Source organism: Lepidochelys kempii, chromosome 12 (assembly GCF_965140285.1).
Source record: "Lepidochelys kempii isolate rLepKem1 chromosome 12, rLepKem1.hap1, whole genome shotgun sequence".
Classification (NCBI taxonomy): Eukaryota; Metazoa; Chordata; order Testudines; family Cheloniidae; genus Lepidochelys; species Lepidochelys kempii.
The window spans coordinates 13,273,956-13,294,700 of NC_136391.1; the positions used below are offsets into that span (position 1 = coordinate 13,273,956).

General features: G+C 39.9%; 1 long non-coding RNA gene across 2 annotated transcripts in view; it reads left to right on the forward strand.

Annotated features, from left to right (window-relative positions):
- LOC144929166 (uncharacterized) overlaps nucleotides 1-20,745 on the forward strand; it is a 310,164-nt gene that overhangs the window by 286,260 nt on the left and 3,159 nt on the right. The window contains exon 8 of one of the 2 annotated variants that reach the window (XR_013634474.1): nucleotides 17,014-17,138. The exons of the other annotated variant lie outside the window; for it this stretch is intronic. This is a non-coding gene — a long non-coding RNA (uncharacterized LOC144929166). The remainder of the gene's footprint in view (nucleotides 1-17,013; nucleotides 17,139-20,745) is intronic. 2 annotated transcript variants of the gene reach the window in all.

Genomic DNA, 20,745 nt, shown 5'->3' on the forward strand with positions numbered 1-20,745 from the left:
ATCAGTGGAGGCCATTAAGGGGTATCTTTTTTTTCTGAATGAGGAGTAGTCTCTCTCTAGCAGCCCAAGAAAGTTTCATGAGGTCTAGAAGCCACAAAGAAAAGTTCAGGAGGAATTCTGGTGAGTGCTGAAATTTTTACAAAACTTCACATTTAAAATAACTGAGTTAAACCCTATAATATAAGCTGAATTTCCTCACTGACTGATGACAGTTCTAGTGAATATACACAGCATAACCCTGATTAACTGAAACTTTTGGTTTACTGAGGTTCATTTACATTGACAGTCATGCATCTTCCAAGCACTCTGAAGAAGTGAGCTGGCCAGTAGACTTTCACATATATGCTCCAGGGTTGGAAACCCCAACTTAAATGAGCTCAGACTTAGATTCATAGCTTTTAAAGCCAGAAAGGACCATTACACCACCTAGTCAGATCTCTTGCACTTCACAGATCATAGAATTTCACCTGGTTACCTTTGTATTGAGTCCCAATACCTTGTGTTTCACTCAAGCGTGTCTCCCGGAAAGTCATCTAGTCTTGATTCAGAGATGTCAAGAAATGATAGTTTATTACAATGGTTAATCCTCAAAGCATCTGGGGCTGACTTCCTCAATCAGTTTGAACCTCTATCTGAAGTTTTCAGATGTTCCCCTTCCCACCCCAAATATATAGAAACATGAGGTTTCACTGTAGAAAGTATATTTACACATAAATAGTATTTTGATTATACAAAATACCAATAAAATATTGTTCCAATCTCATGTCTACAAAGAACCTCAAATATTCTGTGCAATACAATCAAGCCTGGGCAATCCTTTTTTTAGCTGGATGTGGGTATCCATAAACTTATATGGGGGGGGTGGTTTGTGGAGAAGTTTAAATTGCTGAGATGACAAATCAAGTCTTCTCAAGAGGCTCTGTATTTTTGCAAGGTTTGTCCACATTAGCATGCACAATATGGCACCACTTTGCAATGAAAACAACTGTAGACTTAATGGCAGAGTCTTAGTAGCAATGGAAATGTGACTGAACTGGCAAATAAAGAGTCAGGAGAAAAACATGGCATTTGAGTATTTTGTGTCTTTGCATATGAAGATCATGATGTGATGGGTCAAATTAAAAGCCTTCTAGCAAATCCTCAGCTAATGTAAATCAGTAAGTCAATGGAGCTATGTCAGTGTAAGTCAAAGGAGCTACACTGATTTATACCAGATGAGGATTTGGGCCCCAAAACTTTTATTGTTAAGAAGGTGTATTATGCATGATTGGTTCATGGTTTTCTCTTTTTATGTTTTGACTTTGCCCACACTTTTAATCTTTGCCATATTTTTAATATGAAGGTTAAACATTCTTAAGTCTCATGTTTCCTATATATTTTTAATCAACTTCAAAATATGTACCATTTTTATTTGCTATCTAAGATGAAATCGTGGCACACTGAAGTCAATGGGAGTTTTGCCATGTTGTGAGGCCAGTGTTTCATCCCTAACTTTTTTCTTTTTTGATTTCTATTGTTAGTATTATTGGCCATCATTTTGAAAAGTGATTAGTGATTTTTTTTGAAGCCCAGCTCAAGATAACTAAAAACTGCTTGATTATCTGAGCGTGGGTCTTCAGAAGTTTGCGACATCTAAAGATGGACAACCAAATATTGATACATCCAAAACCACTCGTGACTTTTGAAAAAAGTCTTTATGATTATTTGAGAAATGTGAGGGACTCTAATTTACCTTTTTTATGTACAAATACAGCATTTGGAATTTAGATATGCTGTAGAACATAAAGTATGTTTTTAAAATTGCATTGGAAAATTAATGAAAATATCCTTAATGTACTTAATACTAGGAATGATGCTATTTCAGTTTGTTTTGTGTATTAGAGCTTCCAGTTTTGGACAACAAAATAAGCATTTCAGTTTTAACGGACTACCAGTGCTGTTCGCCTAATCTTCTCCTCACAATAATGTGAAACCAACACCAATTTCCTAGATGATGACAAAGACGGAGATTTATTATGTAAATTAATCAGTAAATACATTGCATTGAATTGTTATGAAAATAAGAAGACTGATAATAATAATAATAATAAATGAGAAGACTCAAAAGAAGACTAATATCCTTATTAATTCTGAGAAAGTTTTCAAAAGCCCCTGAGTTAGGAGTTTGTCTGATTTTTCCCTGTGTCACCCCTTCTGTCTGATTTTATCTTGACCTATGTTGTGTCATGTTAGATAAACTTCATCTTTTCTATGGAAGACCTTACAAACACAATATCCATCCACAGGACTAAATCCACCCAGTGCAGCTCCTTCAAATTTGACAGGCAGTTTTAAATTCTGCCATTGATTTAGGGGCTTTTATGCACCTGATGCTAGAAAAGGATTGCCTTGGTGGCAGAGCTCCCACAGGCCCACACAGCCTGAACAGAGGCTTGTGACCTGGAGTTGTCTCAGATGCACTAAATTCTACATGAGGAGAATTCTCTGCTGGACCCCTGTGGCTGGATTACAGCCCCTTTGCACCACTAAAGTAGTGCAAAGGGACCGTAATCAGGCTATGGAATCCAAAAGTCCAACTTGGCTTCAGCAACATTTTCCTGTCCAGTATTGACACAACAAATGGCTTCTCAAATTGAGTAGAGTTTAACCAAGGCTGTGAAATGTGGGCATATATTCCAACATGAGAGCTCTCATCTACAGGGCACGGGTTCCATGCTTAGTGTGCTTATTTCATAAATTGGTAGCTAACAAGGTTTATCTCTTTAAGGCATTTTTTCCAGATTTCATATAATTTTTGTAGCTCTTTTTAACCCCTCTCTAATTTATCAACCTCTTTTTTGAGCTGTGAACATCACAAGTGGGTACAAAGTTCCACCAATGGTTTTGACCTCAGCATTGCTGTTCACAGAGATAATATACTCCCACTTGATAGTCCTCAGTATGGGCAATGCTCTTCCAGCTCTTATCTGGTATCTGAGTTATGGGAATAAATAGGAAGGTTGGGGCATGTTTGTGGGTGTGTTCAGACAATTAATCTTTTTCTGTGTGTGGTGCATTTGGGAACTGTCGCACACTTTCCCCACGTTAACTTCCAGCTGCTTGTGAGGTCAAAAAAAAAAGGAGGGTTCTCTCTAAACTGTGAGCCTTACCATAACTTTTTTGAAATTAACTAGAAACTGACAACATTACTTCCATCAAACACCTTGCTGACTTAATGGAAAACATGCTGTTTTGCAATCTCAGCCATGATAGCTGCTCAGGGTGGAAGGAGAACTTATCCTGCCAGGATGGCTCCATAGGCAAAATTTTCATCATGGTTACTTTCTTGGCTTGCAATATCTCTTCCACCTCTCTGCTTCTGCCAAAATCTTAGTTCTCAGTAAACAAAAATTCTGTGTAGTCGAGGGCTCCAATTGTGATAGTTTATCAGAGACTTTGGGCTTTTGTTCTGAAAATTAACTACAAAATCCCTAGATAAGTATAAAAATTCGAACCCTGTCATTTGGGTTCAAAGTTTTAAAAAAAAACTTAAATAAAACATGCAAGTCATGAAGCACTGTATAAATTCCTGTCTTGTTTATGCCAGTACCATCCACTGCAATAAACCTAGGGAAGGTTTCTAAGTATGAGCAAGAAATGGTGCAATACATAGGCATGTGTCTATCCCCATAAATTTCTCTCCTACAAATTAAAAACCCAATAAATGAAAACTATCCAGATGCACTGGTAATAAATGAAAGGCTGACTTAATGTCTGGCTCGGCCATTAATGAGCTTTTCTTACACTCCCTAATCATCTTGATTGCCTTGTTGAATGGAGCATATGACACAGAACCTTGCGCAGAATCTAAATAGCCCGTCACTCACTTTCATTCTTTGTAGGGTAAGTGATTCAGTTCTGGCACCTTTTCAAATGGCCACTCTTAAAATGGACATAATATTCTTAACTTAAACTCGTTTTCAGTCTAAATCTCTCCTAAATCTAACACCAGTTTTCTGTAATGTATAATGGTACAGGCATGGAAACCCTCTAAAGCCATGGAAACTCTCTAAAAAGTAACCATTTTGCCTTCTCGCCTATGGATGAAATTCACTCAACTGCAGAGTTGACAGCACACGTCTCTAGCTGTTACTTTAGGCCCATTTAAGACCTTAATCTGCAATTTTTAACCAAATATTCACTACCTTTGCTTATTATAGATACCTATTTTATCATTTTGATAAGAGTTTTTCAATAAGGACCAAAAGTTATTATTGTCTTAAGACTATTTGGGTCGTCTGTGTGAGCTGAATTTGTGGCCTTGTTTCAGTTTACAGGGGCCCACATGCCAAAAAAAGACTATCCTGGAAGCTTATTACTATTATTAGCCTGTTGGCAATCTGAGCAGGAAGGCCGAGGTTAGAATGGATTTGGAAAGGGAAAAGATTGAGTGAATATTGAAGACTAAACAACTCTTGAGTGAGGAATGGCAAGGAGAGTGCACAGGGAGGGGCAACAGACAGACTACAGAAGGAGGAAAGAGTGAGACGAGGAAGGAGAATGAGGACGAAAGAGGTAGCGGCTAGAGAAGCGAGTCATAACAACAGAAAAATGGGAGCAAAATGGATTCTTGCTCTGTGTGCACATGTTTGCTACTTGTGCTTGCATCTCTGAGCAGGTTAACAATGGGGGCTGGCAGAGACATATCCATTGTGTCAAGCAAGTGGGAAAGAATAGACTCCCGATGATCAGAGGAATTTTGGAGAGTCATCAGGCACATCTCTGCTTTAAAGCACATTGCCAATTGCCATTGCTTTGTTAAGACAACAGGAGGACATCCTAATCTAGTGAGATTTAATTTTCAGCTTTTGTCAGTTGTTTGAAATTTGGTCAAGGCGTTAATTTCTGACAAGATCAAGGGGCTCTTTGCTAACTAGTCTGGCAGGCAAAACCATTAAAACTCATTTACGCTTAAAGTGGCATGTAACAAACCCAGTGCAGAAAGGTAGATTTCTGTCTAGATATGTGAGTCTAAGGTGAGTGTCAAGAGTCCTGAGCTAACCTTCCTCTAATTTTAGCACCTCAGCATTTATATGTCATTCCACGTAGTTGCAGAATATTAAATGAGGGCAAGTTTTAATCAAATATCGTTTATCAAAAGCTTGTCAACCTAGCAGGAAAATCCATTATGCCAGGCAGCCTCCAAGGGCACACAGGTTTCTCCAGTGCCACTAAGATGATGTAAAACATTTCTCATAGAATTGAGCGAAAATGTAACCAGGCATTGTTTTTAAGTAAAATGTATTATTTACTTAATTAAATACAACTTTTACAAACATGACTGAGGTCCTTATGGACTTGACTAGAAAGTACCAAAGATTTTTGATTTATCTGTTCAGTAATCTAGGATTAAACATAGATTTCTTAGGCTTAATGAACTCGGCTGTATGGATTGGAATAATCCATAATGCAGATACTCTTTAAGAGAATCAGAAGTACTGAGTACTTTAGATTTTTAACTTACTGCTCTTTACTTGTTAACATTGTTTTATACGCTTGGATAAAAGTTGGATTTCATTTTAATAGAAAGTTATTTTACTTCTTCAAAGCAGCATCACACACACAAAGAGGTTAGGACATGTAGTATTTAAACAGGAACACAGGATAGCTTGTTTAAAGTGAGAAAGGGTGTTAGGCTTTGTGAACTATAAAAACAATTCATTGTTAAAATAAGAGTTAAATTTATCATTTTAGCAATCTTCCAGATTAAACGGCCAAGCTTGCCCCCCTAACATGACGTCATATTGTTTACATAAAAGAACCATTTTAGAGCACAATCTTGAGTTGGAACAAGTTATTTAATGTGGCAAGAATTCATAAAGAATTCTTAGAAGTCTTAGTTTTAGCCTAGCTGAAAGGAAGTCAAAACAAAACATTTATAGTATATGTGAACCATATGCTTTAAACATTGCTTCTATTTAGGGTTTCTTTTTCGAGCCAAAAGTATGAAAAGATCAATGAAGTAGGTTAGTACAGGAGGAAAAAAATATACTTAGATAAAGATATGTTTATAAAACAAATGGAATACCTACATTCATTCCAGCAGTAAACATAAGTCCTCTATAGCTAAATGTTTCAGCATTTTCTATTTAAACCTGTTTTTGCAGATGCTTAAAAAAGACGCGGCCAACAATCTTCTTCAACTATTCTGGTAAATTTTGGATGCCCACTTTGTAAAACCCCTTCATTGGCTGCTTCTGGCCTTATTTCCTCATATAAAATTCCAGTTAAAATGAAAGTCAATGAGAGTTTTGCTTTGGGTGATTAGCATGATAAGACGTGATAGTGTTCTGTCCAGGGTGCAGTTGTTATAGAAGCACTGGGATTTTTTATTATATCCTACTGTAATTGGCTAATGCATAATGCACCAGCACTGTAAAAGGTGGAAGTTAGCATTTTAATGTCTTTAGGAAACAAACAAGCCTGGCTCCATGTGTCTGTTATAACCAGCTCTGTTTCAGAGAATGATGTCATGATGTCTGGTAATGCTAACTGGCTATGTAGTAAAGTCACATCTAAAATATCACATTCCAATTTTGTGCTTCCTGTAGTGATGTCATGCAGCCCCAATCAATCCAGCACACACTACAGTAGGTTGGTTATTTGTAGAGTATCTTACTTCCCATTCCTTAGAAAAGGGCACAGTGAAAGAATTTCAGTTGGATTTTGTTTATTAAAAGGATATCTTTAAAATGATGGACTAATTTGTATCTCATTCACATCTTGGCTAAAGCCACTGCCAGCTGCGCTCAGATCAGGGACATGCCTTCTTCCTCTCCCAGCGCACTCTTGGAGAGCCTGGACTTTCAGAGCACGTGGCCCAAAAGGCAACACATCTCCCTCTCCAGGAACCACCCTTTACATAATTTCCTTGTGGGAGTGGCACATTAAGAAGCCCCCAGCATCTCCAGGAAGGAGAGACTCCACACCAGGAGCCCCATTGACATCAGCAGTTCTAGATCCTGTGAGCTGTTTTGTGGTGTTGAGAAACCAACTGGGGTAAGTGACCGTGGGGCTAGGTAATGATCAGGAGCTAAATCAGTGGAACTGAGTGGGTAAGGGTTGGAGCTACCTCAAGGAGCCCAGAGACTGAACCTGCAGCTGCCAGAGAAGGAGCATAGAGGAGGGGTGGAGGTAGAGCGTACCCAGGAAGTGACAACAGCAGGGAAAACTCAGGGGCACCCAGGCCCAATGTTCCCACTGCTCACACCATAAGGGACAAGAGTCCTGCTGTCCTCAAGAGCACAACCAGTTCCAGAAACCCAGAGACTGAGCTACAGATCCTGCAGTTACCCAAGCAGTCAGCATGGTGGGGGAGGAAAGCCTCCACTACCCCAGAGGGCTTTCTGATATCAGCAATCATTTTCTGAGGGTCTCCTCTTTCTATAGAGTAGTGACTTGTGCATAATGAGAAGGGAGAGTCTCAGCAAGAATCTATGAGGCAGGGACAGGCTGAGAGACTGATGTTCTGTGTGGGAGGGTCATGAGGAAGGGGGGCATTTTTGGAGGGGTTGAAAAAAAGAATGAAAGTCGATGATGAGGGTTGGGCCAAGAACTGACTAGACAGAGGGGCAGCTGAGTGTAGTTTATATTTAGAGTAAAACAAAACATGGAAATAACAAGGCATGTGCCCACCAACACCCTGCCCACTCTGTTTGGTGTATACTTTTTTCCTTCCCTACACATCTTTTGTTTTTTCGTATGTGGTCTGTGAGACAAAGGACTGTGTCTACCTTGTGTTTGGAAACTATCCCGCTTGTTTTGGCTATTATTGCAATCTAAATCTTAAATTAATCTTCACAAAATAACTCTTTCATCCACACTTCCAGCTACTCATCTTCAAATCACCAGCGTGAGATGTTGATTGCTAGGTAGTTTGCAGACCATGTATATTTTTACAAAGAAGTGTCATGACACTGGGCCCCCTCGCCATTCAATTCAATTTGTATAAAAGCTATCCCGTATGAAACTTCCTACAGGCTATATCAGGTCACCTCCATTGGCAGCTAACAGGAAATAGAACCAATTAAAACCTTTATTTGGTGACTGAGTAAATGAATTAGTTTCAATGCTTCACACAAAAAAATGGAGAGACGCTGGTATGCTGGGTAGAATTTGTTGGAACATTTTTGACTAAATGTTTCACAGAGACCTATTGGTCAGACTAAGTTTTCATCAGGAAGGTGAAAGAGAGAGAAAGATTCTGGATAGTCTGGTGGTTAGGGCACTGGACGGGGATGTTTTGATCCAGAAATGGATGTGGAATGAAAAACTCCAAAAGTTGCCATGAAACAAAATTGTCCTCCAGTCAACTGTAACATTGGGCCATTGTCCTCACAGTTATGGGAGTGTGATTGACTGGAGACTTGGGCAATGTGCACATCTGCTTGTTGGCACTGCCTTTTTGTCTTACAAAGGAACTAAGAAAAGAAACAAAAAGTATATTTAAAATAAAAATACTGTAAAGGCCTCAGGGCCAAACTCACACCTCTTGAAAACTCCCTTGAATTTGGTGGAGTCAAACCTGCTTAAACCTGGACAGAATTTGGCCCATTTCACTAACATGAGAGATATCTTCTGAGACCAAACTTCTTGTGTGGGGGAGCGAGGGACTGAAGACACGGGAAGAAATAAAACAAGCAGCAATTACTACTTGTTAGTGCTAATTACTTATAGCTACAATATTATTTAATGTTAAATATAAAGATTTAGGTAGAGATCTGATATAAGACTAGAGGTTCCAATATATGCATGGTGAGCAATAGCAATAAGTGTGAGACAGAGAGACATGATCAGGGTTCTCCTTAAAGAAAGAAAACTATATACACAGCAGGGCACCAGAAGACCTTAGAAGCAAGAACGATGGAGCTGAAATGAGGAAAGGACTTTGCAGAAAGTGCCTGCCACAAGTCTGATTTCATCAGCTAGATCAGTGGAAGCAGAAGAGAAGGACAAAGGGAAGAGATTCCATGCAAGTATTTTTTTAGGTTGGTTGTTCACCAGCAAAGGCCACTTTTCACTGGAGCTCGTGTTAAAGGTTAGAATCAGCCTACAATTCATGTATGAGTTCTCAGCACATGTTAAGCGAGTGCCCAACATATGAATATGACTCCCCAGTGTGCACACAATGACAACGAAGAATCAGGAGCATTTGCTAGAAGTAGAGGAAAGAGTACAAAATCCAGATACCATGATGACGAGAGCCAGATAAGTGTCTAGACAGACAGACTGGTAGAAATCAGAAAAGCATGAGATGCAAGCAAGATAGTCTAATGCTGTCAATAAACACTTATATTTGTGAACGGTGCTCCTTCCCCCATTCATTAATTCATAAAATGTGATCATATTTTGGAAACCAAAATATGAATGATGGTTTTAATGTTTTTTCTTTGAGACTTTTTGTTGTTTACTAATCTATTCAGTTACAGGCCCAAAACACTAAAAGTAAACAAAATTCTCCATTCAAAATGTAATGCTATCTTTATTTAAAAGGGCTCTTTTAAAACATTGGGCAAATGGGGTAGATTGCGCAAAGGGAGATATTTTTAGTGTATTAAATCTGCTAAGTAATTTAGCCAAATTTTAATTCCATCACTAATAACATTAATTCAGTTTTCAAAACAAGGATGAAAGGGGGTGGACATAGTGGGAGTCTACAGGTCAATGAGATCTCCCATAAGGGGCTTGAGTTGGCAGGCTGAGTAGAACAAACTATGAGAAGGAAAGGAAAGGAAGATTTCTCATTAGGACAGCATGTTAACCTGAAGCAATACAAGTGTGAGATCTTGTTGAAATTGATCTTTCATCTCTGTCTAGAAGTTGGGCCTCCTGGCCAATGTTGAGAGGGTGAATTGAAGCAGCAGAGGAGTGTCTGTGTTTAGTGGGATCGAAAACAGGGTCTGGATTTTGTGTCACTGGTATGTGGGATGCATAAGAAGTAGTGTTGTCGTCCCGGACCTATAATGGGACAGAAGGATAGGAGAATCATAGAAGATTAGGGTTGGAAGAGACCTCAGCAGGTCATCTAGTCCAACCCCCTGCTCAAAGCAGGACCAACCCAATTAAATTATCCCACCAGGGCTTTGTCAAACTGGGCCTTAAAAACCTCTAAGGATGGAGATTCCACCACCTCCCTAGCTAACCCATTCCAGGTGCTTCACCACCCTCTTAGTGAAATAGTGTTTCCTAATATCCAACCTAGACCTCCCGCACTGCAACTTGAGACCATTGCTCCTTGTTCTGTCATCTGCCACCACTGAGAACAGCCTAGCTCCATCCTCTTTGGAACCCTTCTTCGGGTAGTTGAAGGCTGCTATCAAATCCCCCACTCACTCTTCTCTTCTGCAGACTAAATAAGCTCAGTTCCCTCAGCCTCATAAGTCATGTGCCCCAGCCCCCTAATCATTTTCATTGCCCTCTGCTGGACTCTCCTCAATTTGTCCACATCCTTTCTATAGTGGGGGACCCCAAAATTGGATGCAGTACTCCAGGTGTGGCCTCACCAGTGCCGAATAGAGGGGAATAATCACTTCCCTTGATCTGCCGGCAATGCTCCTACTAATGCAGCCCAATATGCCGTTAACCTTCTTGGCAACAAGGGCACACTGTTGACTCATATCCAGCTTCTAGTCCACTGTAATCCCCAAGTCCTTTTCTGCAGAACTGGCGGTTAGCCAGTCGGTCCCCAGCCTGTAGCAGTGCATGGGATTCTTCCTTCCTAAGTGCAGGACTCTGCACTTGTCCTTGCTGAACCTCATCAGATTTCTTTTGGACCAATCCTCCAATTTGTCTAGGTCACTCTGGACCCTATCCAAAAGATCTGCAGTCCATATATGTAGGTGGGATGTCAGTTTAAAAGTCACTGTGTAAGTCACTCTGTGAGAGTGGGTGGTCTCAGACACACGAGTAAGTGTTAGGTGGTAAAGTGTGGTCAAGAGTAATGAGTGCAGGAAAGACGCTAATTTTCAAAAAGTGAAAAGCACTTTTTCACAAGCTTTGTAGCACGCATTTTTTCATGTTGCGTGTTAGTTTGTTGGTTTTCATTATTTTAAACATTTTTAACATGTCTTTACATGGTGAATTAATGGAGGTATTTGAATGAAGAGCTGGCATACAAGGAATGAAAAATAGTTCCAAACATAAAGGGCAGCATGCAGAGATGAGAGAAGGGGAAGAATACAAAGGGAGCAATGTGGATTGATGCCTGAGCAGCGTAAAGCTCAAGAGAATGGTAGACGCATAGAGATGGGGACAGGAGAGGAACTACTCAGAGCCCTCAAGGTGAGGGTCAGAAGCCTGAAGCCAACGCAGAAGGCAAGTGGAAGCCAGTGAAGGGATTTGACTAGGCAAGAGGCTAAACAGGCTTCTTCAAAATCCTTTTCCTTTATCTTCATTTTATTTCATATGTACATTAAGTTTCCAGTTTCAAAGTAGTTCCCTTCTTTGCAGTAAAGATGCCCTCCTATCTAAGATATTGATATGGCCCCACTACAATACTATATGAGTGCCTCATATTCTTTAGTGTATTTATCCTCATAACAGCCCTGTGAGGTAGGGAAGTGCTACTGGCTCAAATTTACAGATGGGAACTGAGGCACACACAGACTAAGTGAGATGCCCAGGGTCACACAGGATGTCTGTGACAGAATAAAGAATTGAACCCAGGTCCCAGGCTAGCACCGATAACTAGTAGATCATCCTTACTCTCTGATCCATTAGCCTCCTTCTCACTTTACTCATTCATTTTAGACATTCTCTAGCTAGTGCGTAGACTTCTGTGGGAGTCTTTAGCTCAAGGTGCCGGTTGTGTGTGTATTGTATTTCTGACATGAAATGATGCACACAAGGACTGATTGCTTTTCTCACAGAAGGAAGGTAGCCATTGTCCTTTAAAGGCTGCTATATTTAAGAAAATAGACACCGGTTTCTCCCTTAGCCATTACATTTCTATTTCCCCCCCTAAAATAAGTATGAATAAATGCAATGAGAAAGGACTAGCCTGAGGAACAGAAAGGATGTTGCACATCAGGGCTAAAGTGTTGCTGCCATGTTTAGGAGGAGTTTCTGTAATGCACAGCTGTTTACCTGGCCGCAGCTAGAGCTATTGCTTTTTCCCGTTCGCACACGCTAAATTCATTCTCATCTTTTCTGGGTAGTATTGGCATTAATTCAGTACACCACAAACCCTTGTGTCCTGAACTACTTGAATCATGTTGAAACACCGCTTGCAATCGCTGTACCTTAATTAATCCTTTTGTATCATGTGTTGAAGTGCCCAGCACATTCTTCATTGCCAGCAATAGATGCACCAAATCTGCTGATGCCAAAAAGGTAATGTGGATTTAAAATGCATCAGCACTCACTTTCCCTTTGGTAATTCCTGATTCTATTGCACTTAATAGTACATCACTAGGTTAAGGTTATAGAATACTCAAACAAAACTGGGTTTATGGTTATTCCATAATAACCACATTTAGGGTGTGTTACAGTTTTGCATTTAATTTGAATGAATTATTTAGTTATGCCTTATTGAAACTGTGTAATGCTTTTATTAAGGAAAAGGGAAAAAATTGGCTAAGATGTATTAATTAACAATAATTATAGTGCGTAGCACTTCTATAATGCTTTTCATCTTCAAAGCACTCTACAAACATTTTGCTAATTAATCCTCATAGCATCCTAAGAGTTAACTAATATTATCCTTGCTTTACAGATGGGGAAACCGAGTCAGGGAAATTGAGTGATTTGCCCAAGGCTACAGAAGCACGTCAGTTTTAGAGCAGGGATTAGAACTCAGCAGTTCCTGACTCCCAGAGCACCCTTTCACTAATCCATCTTTCTTTCTTTTTCCCAGAATCATAGAAACAGCTGCTAAAGAGAATTTAATTTTTAGAACTGAAATGATCAGATCCTCCACTGGCCTCCATCAGCCTAAATCCATTGAAGGCAGCAGAAATATACTGATTATGACAGATGAGGAGTTGTCCCAAAATATTTCAGTGGTAAAAAGCAAACAAGGCACTATTAAGAGCTAGCTTTTTGAGGGGGCGGGGGCATGAAACAGTCAAACAAGGGTCCTCTGATTTTTTTTCTTTTCTTGGATGTTCATTAACTGATTAGTGGTTGTGGGGGAGTCAGCTGGGTATCTGTTCACTGTGTTATGGTCTCTGCTTACGATGGAACTGGCTCCTTTTCTGAGCTGCCAATGCAGCTTTTGGCACCAAGAGTTTTCACTTCAGTGAAAAAGGTGTCTTCAGTTGCAGGCTGCTAATTGGGTGGTGGGTAAAAGAAGAGAAGATGCATCTTGCTTAGGAGGAGACATAGGAGAGAGAGTAATAAACATGAGTTGAAACAATAGATAAAAATAGGAGTAGCAGGATGCTCAGGACTTTTGAAAATCAGGCTATTTATTTATTGGACCTAAATATGGATTTGGGAGCCTAACTTCAGGGCTAAATATACAACAGTTGGAGAGGGGCTTATTGGAACTTATTGAAATTGTTACCAACTCTTGTGAATTTAGACTCACAGATATTAAGGTCAGAAGGGACCATTATGATCATCTAGTCTGCACAATGCAGGCCACAGAATCTCACCCACCTACTCCTGCAATAAACCTCTCACCTATGTCTGAGCTATTGAAGTCTTCAAATCATGGTTTAAAGACTCCAAGGTGCAGAGAATCCTCCAGCAAGTGACCTGTGCCCCATGCTACACAGGAAGGCGAAAAACCCCCAGGGCCTCTTCCAATCTGCCCTGGAGGAAAATTCCTTCCCGACCCCAAATATGGCGATCAGCTGAACCCAGAGCATGTGGGCAAGATTCACCAGCCAGATACCCAGGAAAGAATTCTCTGTAGTAACTCAGATCCCACCCCATCTAACATCCCATCACACGCCATTGGGCCTATTTACCATGCATAGTTAAAGATCAATTAATTGCCAAAATCATGCAAGTCAGGTGATATTTAGTGTTTTTCCTTAAAGCCCTGCCTCCTGGAGTCAGGTGATGATTACATGAGTGTCTCTGCTTTCATTTGGAAAAAAATAAGTGCAAAGAGCCATTTGAAAACATGACCCAAATGTCCCCAAAAGACTGAAAAACCAGATGGCAAATCAAATGAATCCCCAATTTATTCTTTTAAAATCTTATCCTATTAAAACCAATCTCATGTTTTTGGGGGTCTGAGTCATGATTTCTGAATGCAATATTGTGAACGTATTATGAACTCAAAATTAAACCCATGCTTATTTCAGTCAGATTATTTTTCCGTTGCTCAGCTTTCTTTGTTGATTGTGTGCCTTTTAGTTGCATCTCTGAGGAGACTTAAGTAGGGTCTCTCAATCTTTCTCCTCTCAAATGAGCTTTGTAAATATAGTTTACTATTTTTAAAAGCATTTTTTATATCCAGCCGAGGTATAGCCTCTTTCCCTATCTCTTAAAGGTAGATGAATCTTAAACTTCCAGCCCCATTACTCTTGTCCTGGGTATTATATTCAAGCTGCAAATATGAAATATCTGTTTGAAGGGAAAGTATGGGTCAAGTAATCATCCTACAGACCCCAGCCTTGCAAAAGGATCACATCGACAAGGGACCCTTCAGGTGCAAGAGTCTGCCCAGACAGAGTCTTTGGCAGGATCAGGGCCTTAACAATGAAGTATTTTGGTTCTTGATGGTCACAGGTATTTCAGCTCAGGTTCATCATTAATATCAATTGCCACAATATAGATTTTGAGGACTTAATGAAGTGTCAGATCACAAGCCTCAACATGTTACTGTGCTTGAGTTGGTGAAAGACTCTGCTTTGTGTTTATTTGCCATAAACAGGAAAGAATGTTTATTTAACACCTAGATCTCAGAAGCTGATTCTGTTTCCTATTTATGTCCAAGAAGAGCTGAGCCAGAGGATTCCCATGTTGAAACCTTTGCTCAAATAACCTTTAATTAAAAACACTGCTTACTGACGCTCAATTTCTGTCCTACTCTACAAAATTGCAGTCTCTGGTAAAATTTAGAAAAGGACATTTCATATACCTGGAAAAGGAATTAAATATTCAAGTCACTTGTCAGACTGGCAGATTAAAATTATATAACAGGAAGCTTTCTATTCATATGTAATGTAACTGAATCACTCGTTCTTTATTGATAATTCATTATATGTTGCTACTATCACTCTGCAGCTCTGAAATGCTTTTTACTATAATGATTTTATACCAAACCAGTGTAATGGCCTTCTGACTGTGTCAATCAGCACTACTTGCATGTACAATAATATTATTCTGCAATCTGTCTTGGGAGAATGCTTAAAAGCTTTCTCTCATTTTCTCCATTTAACTCATGTATTATCTGAGTTTTTACATTAAATGGCCATACTTAATATCCCATGACATGTCACCTATTTTCTAGGGAGGATACTGATACAGTACTTACCCAATTCCAGAATCTATACTAATCAAATTATACTTGCCCACTTCAGCCAAGAGCAGTTAGTTCAGTGCATCAGCATTTAATCTGTAAAAGGAAGTTATGAGAAAGAACAAAAACAATTTGAACTGCAGTTGGCTAAATGTGGGCAATTTATTTATAAATGCAATTTATTTTGTAAAAAGGAATTAGCAGATACTGAAGTCAAACTGAGGTATGAAGGTCAACTATATACAGATTTATTGCCAGACTACAGTGTTGAAACATTTGCAGAGATAGGCCCTGATTCTGCCCACACTTATGCAGGTGCTTTACACATTTGAGTAGTCCCATTGAATGGCACCACTGATATACATAAAGTTAAATTTGTGCATAATTGGTAGCAGGATTTGGGCCTTACTTCAAAGGAGAGCTCATATATAATTCAGTCCAAGACTGGATAATTTCTAATTTCTCCACTGATGCAGAAACTGGAATGTCTGGATATTTACACTAAACCGCTTTCACAAACAAATTCATATCTTGCAAATTTAAGAACTGAGATTACATCTAATAAACCCAAAATCTAATGTAGGAATCAATGCTGTTGCATTCAATCTGCATTTAAAATAGAGATGGGCCCCTACTGAAAATATAGGTTACAGTTTAAATCTTACCCAAACTTTATGGATGATTCTCTCACTGGTTGGGTTGAGGCCTGTCTCTGGTTTAAACAAGGAAAGATTATCTGTTAAAAACAAATCATTCTAAAAAAGTACATTTTTATGGTGGGCAACTGTCTGTTTCCTTTAATACTTGTTTATAAAATATCTCCATCTACTCTTAAACTAGAAGCTTTAGATAAAGTTAAGGAAATAAAAAATTTTGCATGAATAAATTCTATACATAATCACTGGGCAGTGTTAATGATCACATATAGTTTAAAAGTATCTATTTCAGTGAATTTTCAGAGAAAAACAGCATTCTCTACCTTGACAGACTTCATGTGGAAGAGTAAAGAGTTTATCATAAAAAAACAAAATTGTTGCAGCAAACATTTGTATATCAGCCACACTATGTGTTTTATAAGTATCACTGATGGACTCCTGTATTAATCTGCAGTGGTGTGATCTGTTGTACAGCCCTGTTTTGAACATAGTCCCCCCTGTAAATTCTAATGATCCTAGAATACAGTGTACTCTGTATTTTATCTGGGACCTTATGGGAAGACTATGTAAAAATACCAAGTTCCTCTCAATGAATTAATAGAGGGGGATAAAAGGTCCACTTAAGGACCGGCACAGTCAGAATAAGAGTACAATAAGAATGTGAGTTTCATGCTGATTGGCTATCAGGTCACAAATACAGTCTGGGATAGGAATTCAGGATAAACAGAAAAACGGCTGGGAAGGTAACCAGAAGTCTTTGTCCGGCCTTAAAGATAAACTAGTCAATAGGTGTACACTTAGAAGAAATAGGGACAGACAGAAATATCCAGCTGATGGCTATGAAACTGGTACAACTAACACTTCTAATCAAACTGTCTCTCCCTCTGTGTTTAACTTTTGAAGATCATCCACAGCCATGATTTCCATTAGATTCCTACAAGCTTCCAGAAGTTTTCACCTGATATGACCTCCGGTAGCACTTGGGTCTTTATAACGGGAATGTTCAAACTTCATGTTAGTGTTCTGATGTGAGTACCAACGTCAAGTTACGTGCTTTCAATTAATTTACTTTGTATGTTAATAATGCTTAAAATGTATATAGCACCTTCCATGTGGGGGTCTCATAGTGTTTTACAAAGGCAAGTAAGCAGTATTATACGCATTTTTATCAGTAGTAAAACTGAGGCACAGAAAGGTAAGTAACATTGACAGCATCACTGAACCATTCAGTAGCAGTCAGGAATAGAACCCAGGAGGGCATCTCATAAATTAGGGTCTGGGATCAGATTTACTTTTTGGTACCTCTAATTCTGTCTACACTGCTGTCCTGGGATATGACTGCGGCATGTGTAGAATATCCAAGCTAGCTTTCATCTACCTACCTCAGGTACTGGGGTGGCAGTGAAGCCACGGCAGCACACATGGGTAATTACTCAGGGTTCCAGGGGGGGCTTGTGCAGTCCACCCTGAATCATGTACTGCTGCAGCTTCACTGCTCTAGTAACCAAGCTAGCTAGATGAAAGTAGGTTGGTTATATCTATGTGTGCTGCAGTCACACCCTGGGTTTGCAGTGTAGACTTACCCTGAGAGGTTCAGCACAAAGCTCTAAGCCCAAGGTGAAAGAAGCTAAATTGGCTTTAAGCCACCCCCTGCACCCTTCTAATTCTGGCTGGTCTGGGAGCTAGAGTGTTCTCAGTGTAACTTAGAAAGTCTTGGGGGCCTAACTTATGGCAGCCTCTCCAGCCCTACCCGCTGGCATGCTCTCAGCCCTATCTCTGGTGTGTAGGTGACCAGATAGCAAGGGTGAACAATCGGGGCAGAGGCTGGGGGGTAATTGGCACCTATATAAGACAAAGCCCCAAATATCGGGACTGTCCCTATAAAAACGGGACATCTGGTCACCCTACTGGTGTCCCATGTACACCAGTACTTGTGAAGAGATCCTTGGAAGGCAGCCTTATGGATGTCTTCACAGTATCTGCCTCAGGGAAATCCTCCTCAACAAGCTATGGAGCTTTTAGAGCCCCTTATGTCAATCTGGCCAGTGCAAAGAGGGCCAGAGTCGGGGTGGAGAAGGAAATCTCACCTGAGGTGTCCTGACTCTTGCCCCCTGGCTGTAAATGCTTTACAGTGTTCCTTCCTAGCAATACACTAACTTTCAGCCAGGATTATGAGCTTTGCTTAGAAAGGATTTGCATTTTGCAACTTCATTCTAACACTCAGCTCTTGTCTCTAGTAGGAGAACTTTCCCAGTACAATTACACTGGTATAGTTAAACCGGCAAAGCTGTCCAAGCATGGACCCAATTATATCAATATAAAAGTGCTTCATCCCAGGGTATTAGAGAGACAAAATGGGTGAGGTAATCTCTTTTATTGGACCGACTTCTGTTGGTGAGAGACGAAAGCTTAGACAGAGCTCTAAGAGTTCTCACTTAGAGAAGTTGGTCCAATAAAAGGTATCACCTCACCCACCTTGTCTTTCTAGTATATAAACTAGGGCTTTTACTGGCATAAAAAAATCCTGCCCCCCCACCCCCCAACCTTACATAGCTATGCCAGTAAAATGTCTAAGTGCAGACTAGGAATCTTTCCTGATTTCTAATTACTCTAAATGTTGATCTAATTAATAACCAAAAGGGCCCATAATGTTTGTTAATGGACAAAATAAATGTACACAAAAAAGCAACTCGTAAAGGCAAGGTACTCTGGTAAGAAAGTTTAAAAAAAAAAAAGTATTCTTAGTTTCCTGTAAGTGTGTTTACTTTGTAATTCAATAGTACGGTTACTATGGTAACTGTCACATCACGGGGTACACGTGGTTCAGTGAAGACAGAGTAGTGACCAATTAGTGGTGTGAGTTTGGGTATTTTTAAAGACACATTTTGCCTGCCAGTAGGATGATAAATCTTCTCTAGTCTTCAAGACAATTTAGGATTGTTCTAGTATATCCCCCTAATGGTTTTGTTAGCTTTTGCCACTGCATGTCACATCTCCTTCATCTCTGCTTTTCCTCTCTTTGTAGGCACTAATGCCCAGTGAGCAACTGGCAATAATAATTTATATTCCTATAATCCCTGAGAAGTTAAAGGGCCAAATTGTTAAAGATATTTAAGCACCTAACTCGCTCTGAAATTAACGGCACTCTGGCTCAAAGTACTTTACAAAAATTAATTAACAATAATACCTATAAATGACAATATGAATCTCTTCTATCGTACTTTTCATCAGTAGGTTTCAGAGCACTTTAGAATCTTTTTAATGTATTTATCATTACAACCCCCCTGTGAGGTGGGGAAGTGCTATTATCTCCATTTTACATGTGGAGAACAGAGCTACAAAGAGGCTAAATGTCTTTCCCAAGTTCACACAGGAACAACAGTCCAGTGAGGTAGGTAAGTATTATTACCCTGGGAGGGTAGGTACGGGGGGGTGCTTGTTGGGCATTTCATTTTTTGTTGATGTTTGGTTTGTGAGGGTGTTTTGTGACAACTGAGGAAGCTGAAGGATATTTAGGTGACTTCTTCAAGCTTTTTGACAGAGCTGGGAATAGAACCCAAAACTCCTGATTCCCAGGCTGGTGCTCTTATCTGTTAATCAACACTTCCGCTTCTTGCTTTGTGTGTTTTCTTTTCCATTCCTTCGTTCAGATGTGTATATATATTTCTTTTTAAAATCAGGATATTGTGGCTATGGGGTTGGATAATGATACATGATATCCAGAGTTTTTTTCAAGTAAAACACCAGGGAAATAAAATTTAAATACAGGACAGCAACTGCCAGCCCCAAACAGATTATCATAATATGCGGCTCCTTGCATGGGCGCTGACTCAGAGGCTGGAGCTACAGATGCTAACTTTCCAATGTGCTGTGGGGTGCTCACTGCTCAACCCCCTGCTCTGCCCCAGGTCCTGCCACCACTCCACTCCTTCCCCTGAGCCTGCCATGCCTTCGCTCCTCCCCACCAGAGCCTCCTGTGCATTGCAAAACAGCTGATTGCGGAGGGCGGGAGGCATGGGGAGGGGTGGGGAAGGCGCTGGGGGTTGGAGGGGGTTAGCGGATGGGGGGCTGCTGACATATTACTGTGGCTCTTTGGCAATGTTCATTGGTAAATTCTGGCTCCTTCTCAGGCTCAAGTTGGCCACCCCTAGTGTAGTCAATGTATGCATATTATTACCTTGATATTGCAGTGTACTTAGTATTTCATGCCTAATCTCTGTGTGTCTGTGCATGGTGGGTGTGTGGATGTGCATCTCACATCCCTGGGATATATGTATAGATACACACACACACTTTTTTTTCAGAACTGGAAGGTTAAATATGTGGAACTGTTTAAAACACGGACAGGGTGATCATGCTTACTTTAAGTCTTATATTTCTATAACTGTCGTGTTGTTTTATGAAAACTAATTTTACTGGGACTATTTTAACGCTAGCATGATGTTTGCTGAAGATTGTGTTTCAAAGCTGACAAATATTTCCCCTCCCTAAAGAAAAAAAACCATTGTGCTGTAATTTATCTTTTTACCTAAGCTCTGTGGGTCTGTGTAGCATGCAAAAAAAAAAAAAAAAAGGGTTGTCCTTGTCACCTGCCATTTTCCCAGCCAACTTGACACCCCCGGGCTTCCTAACAGC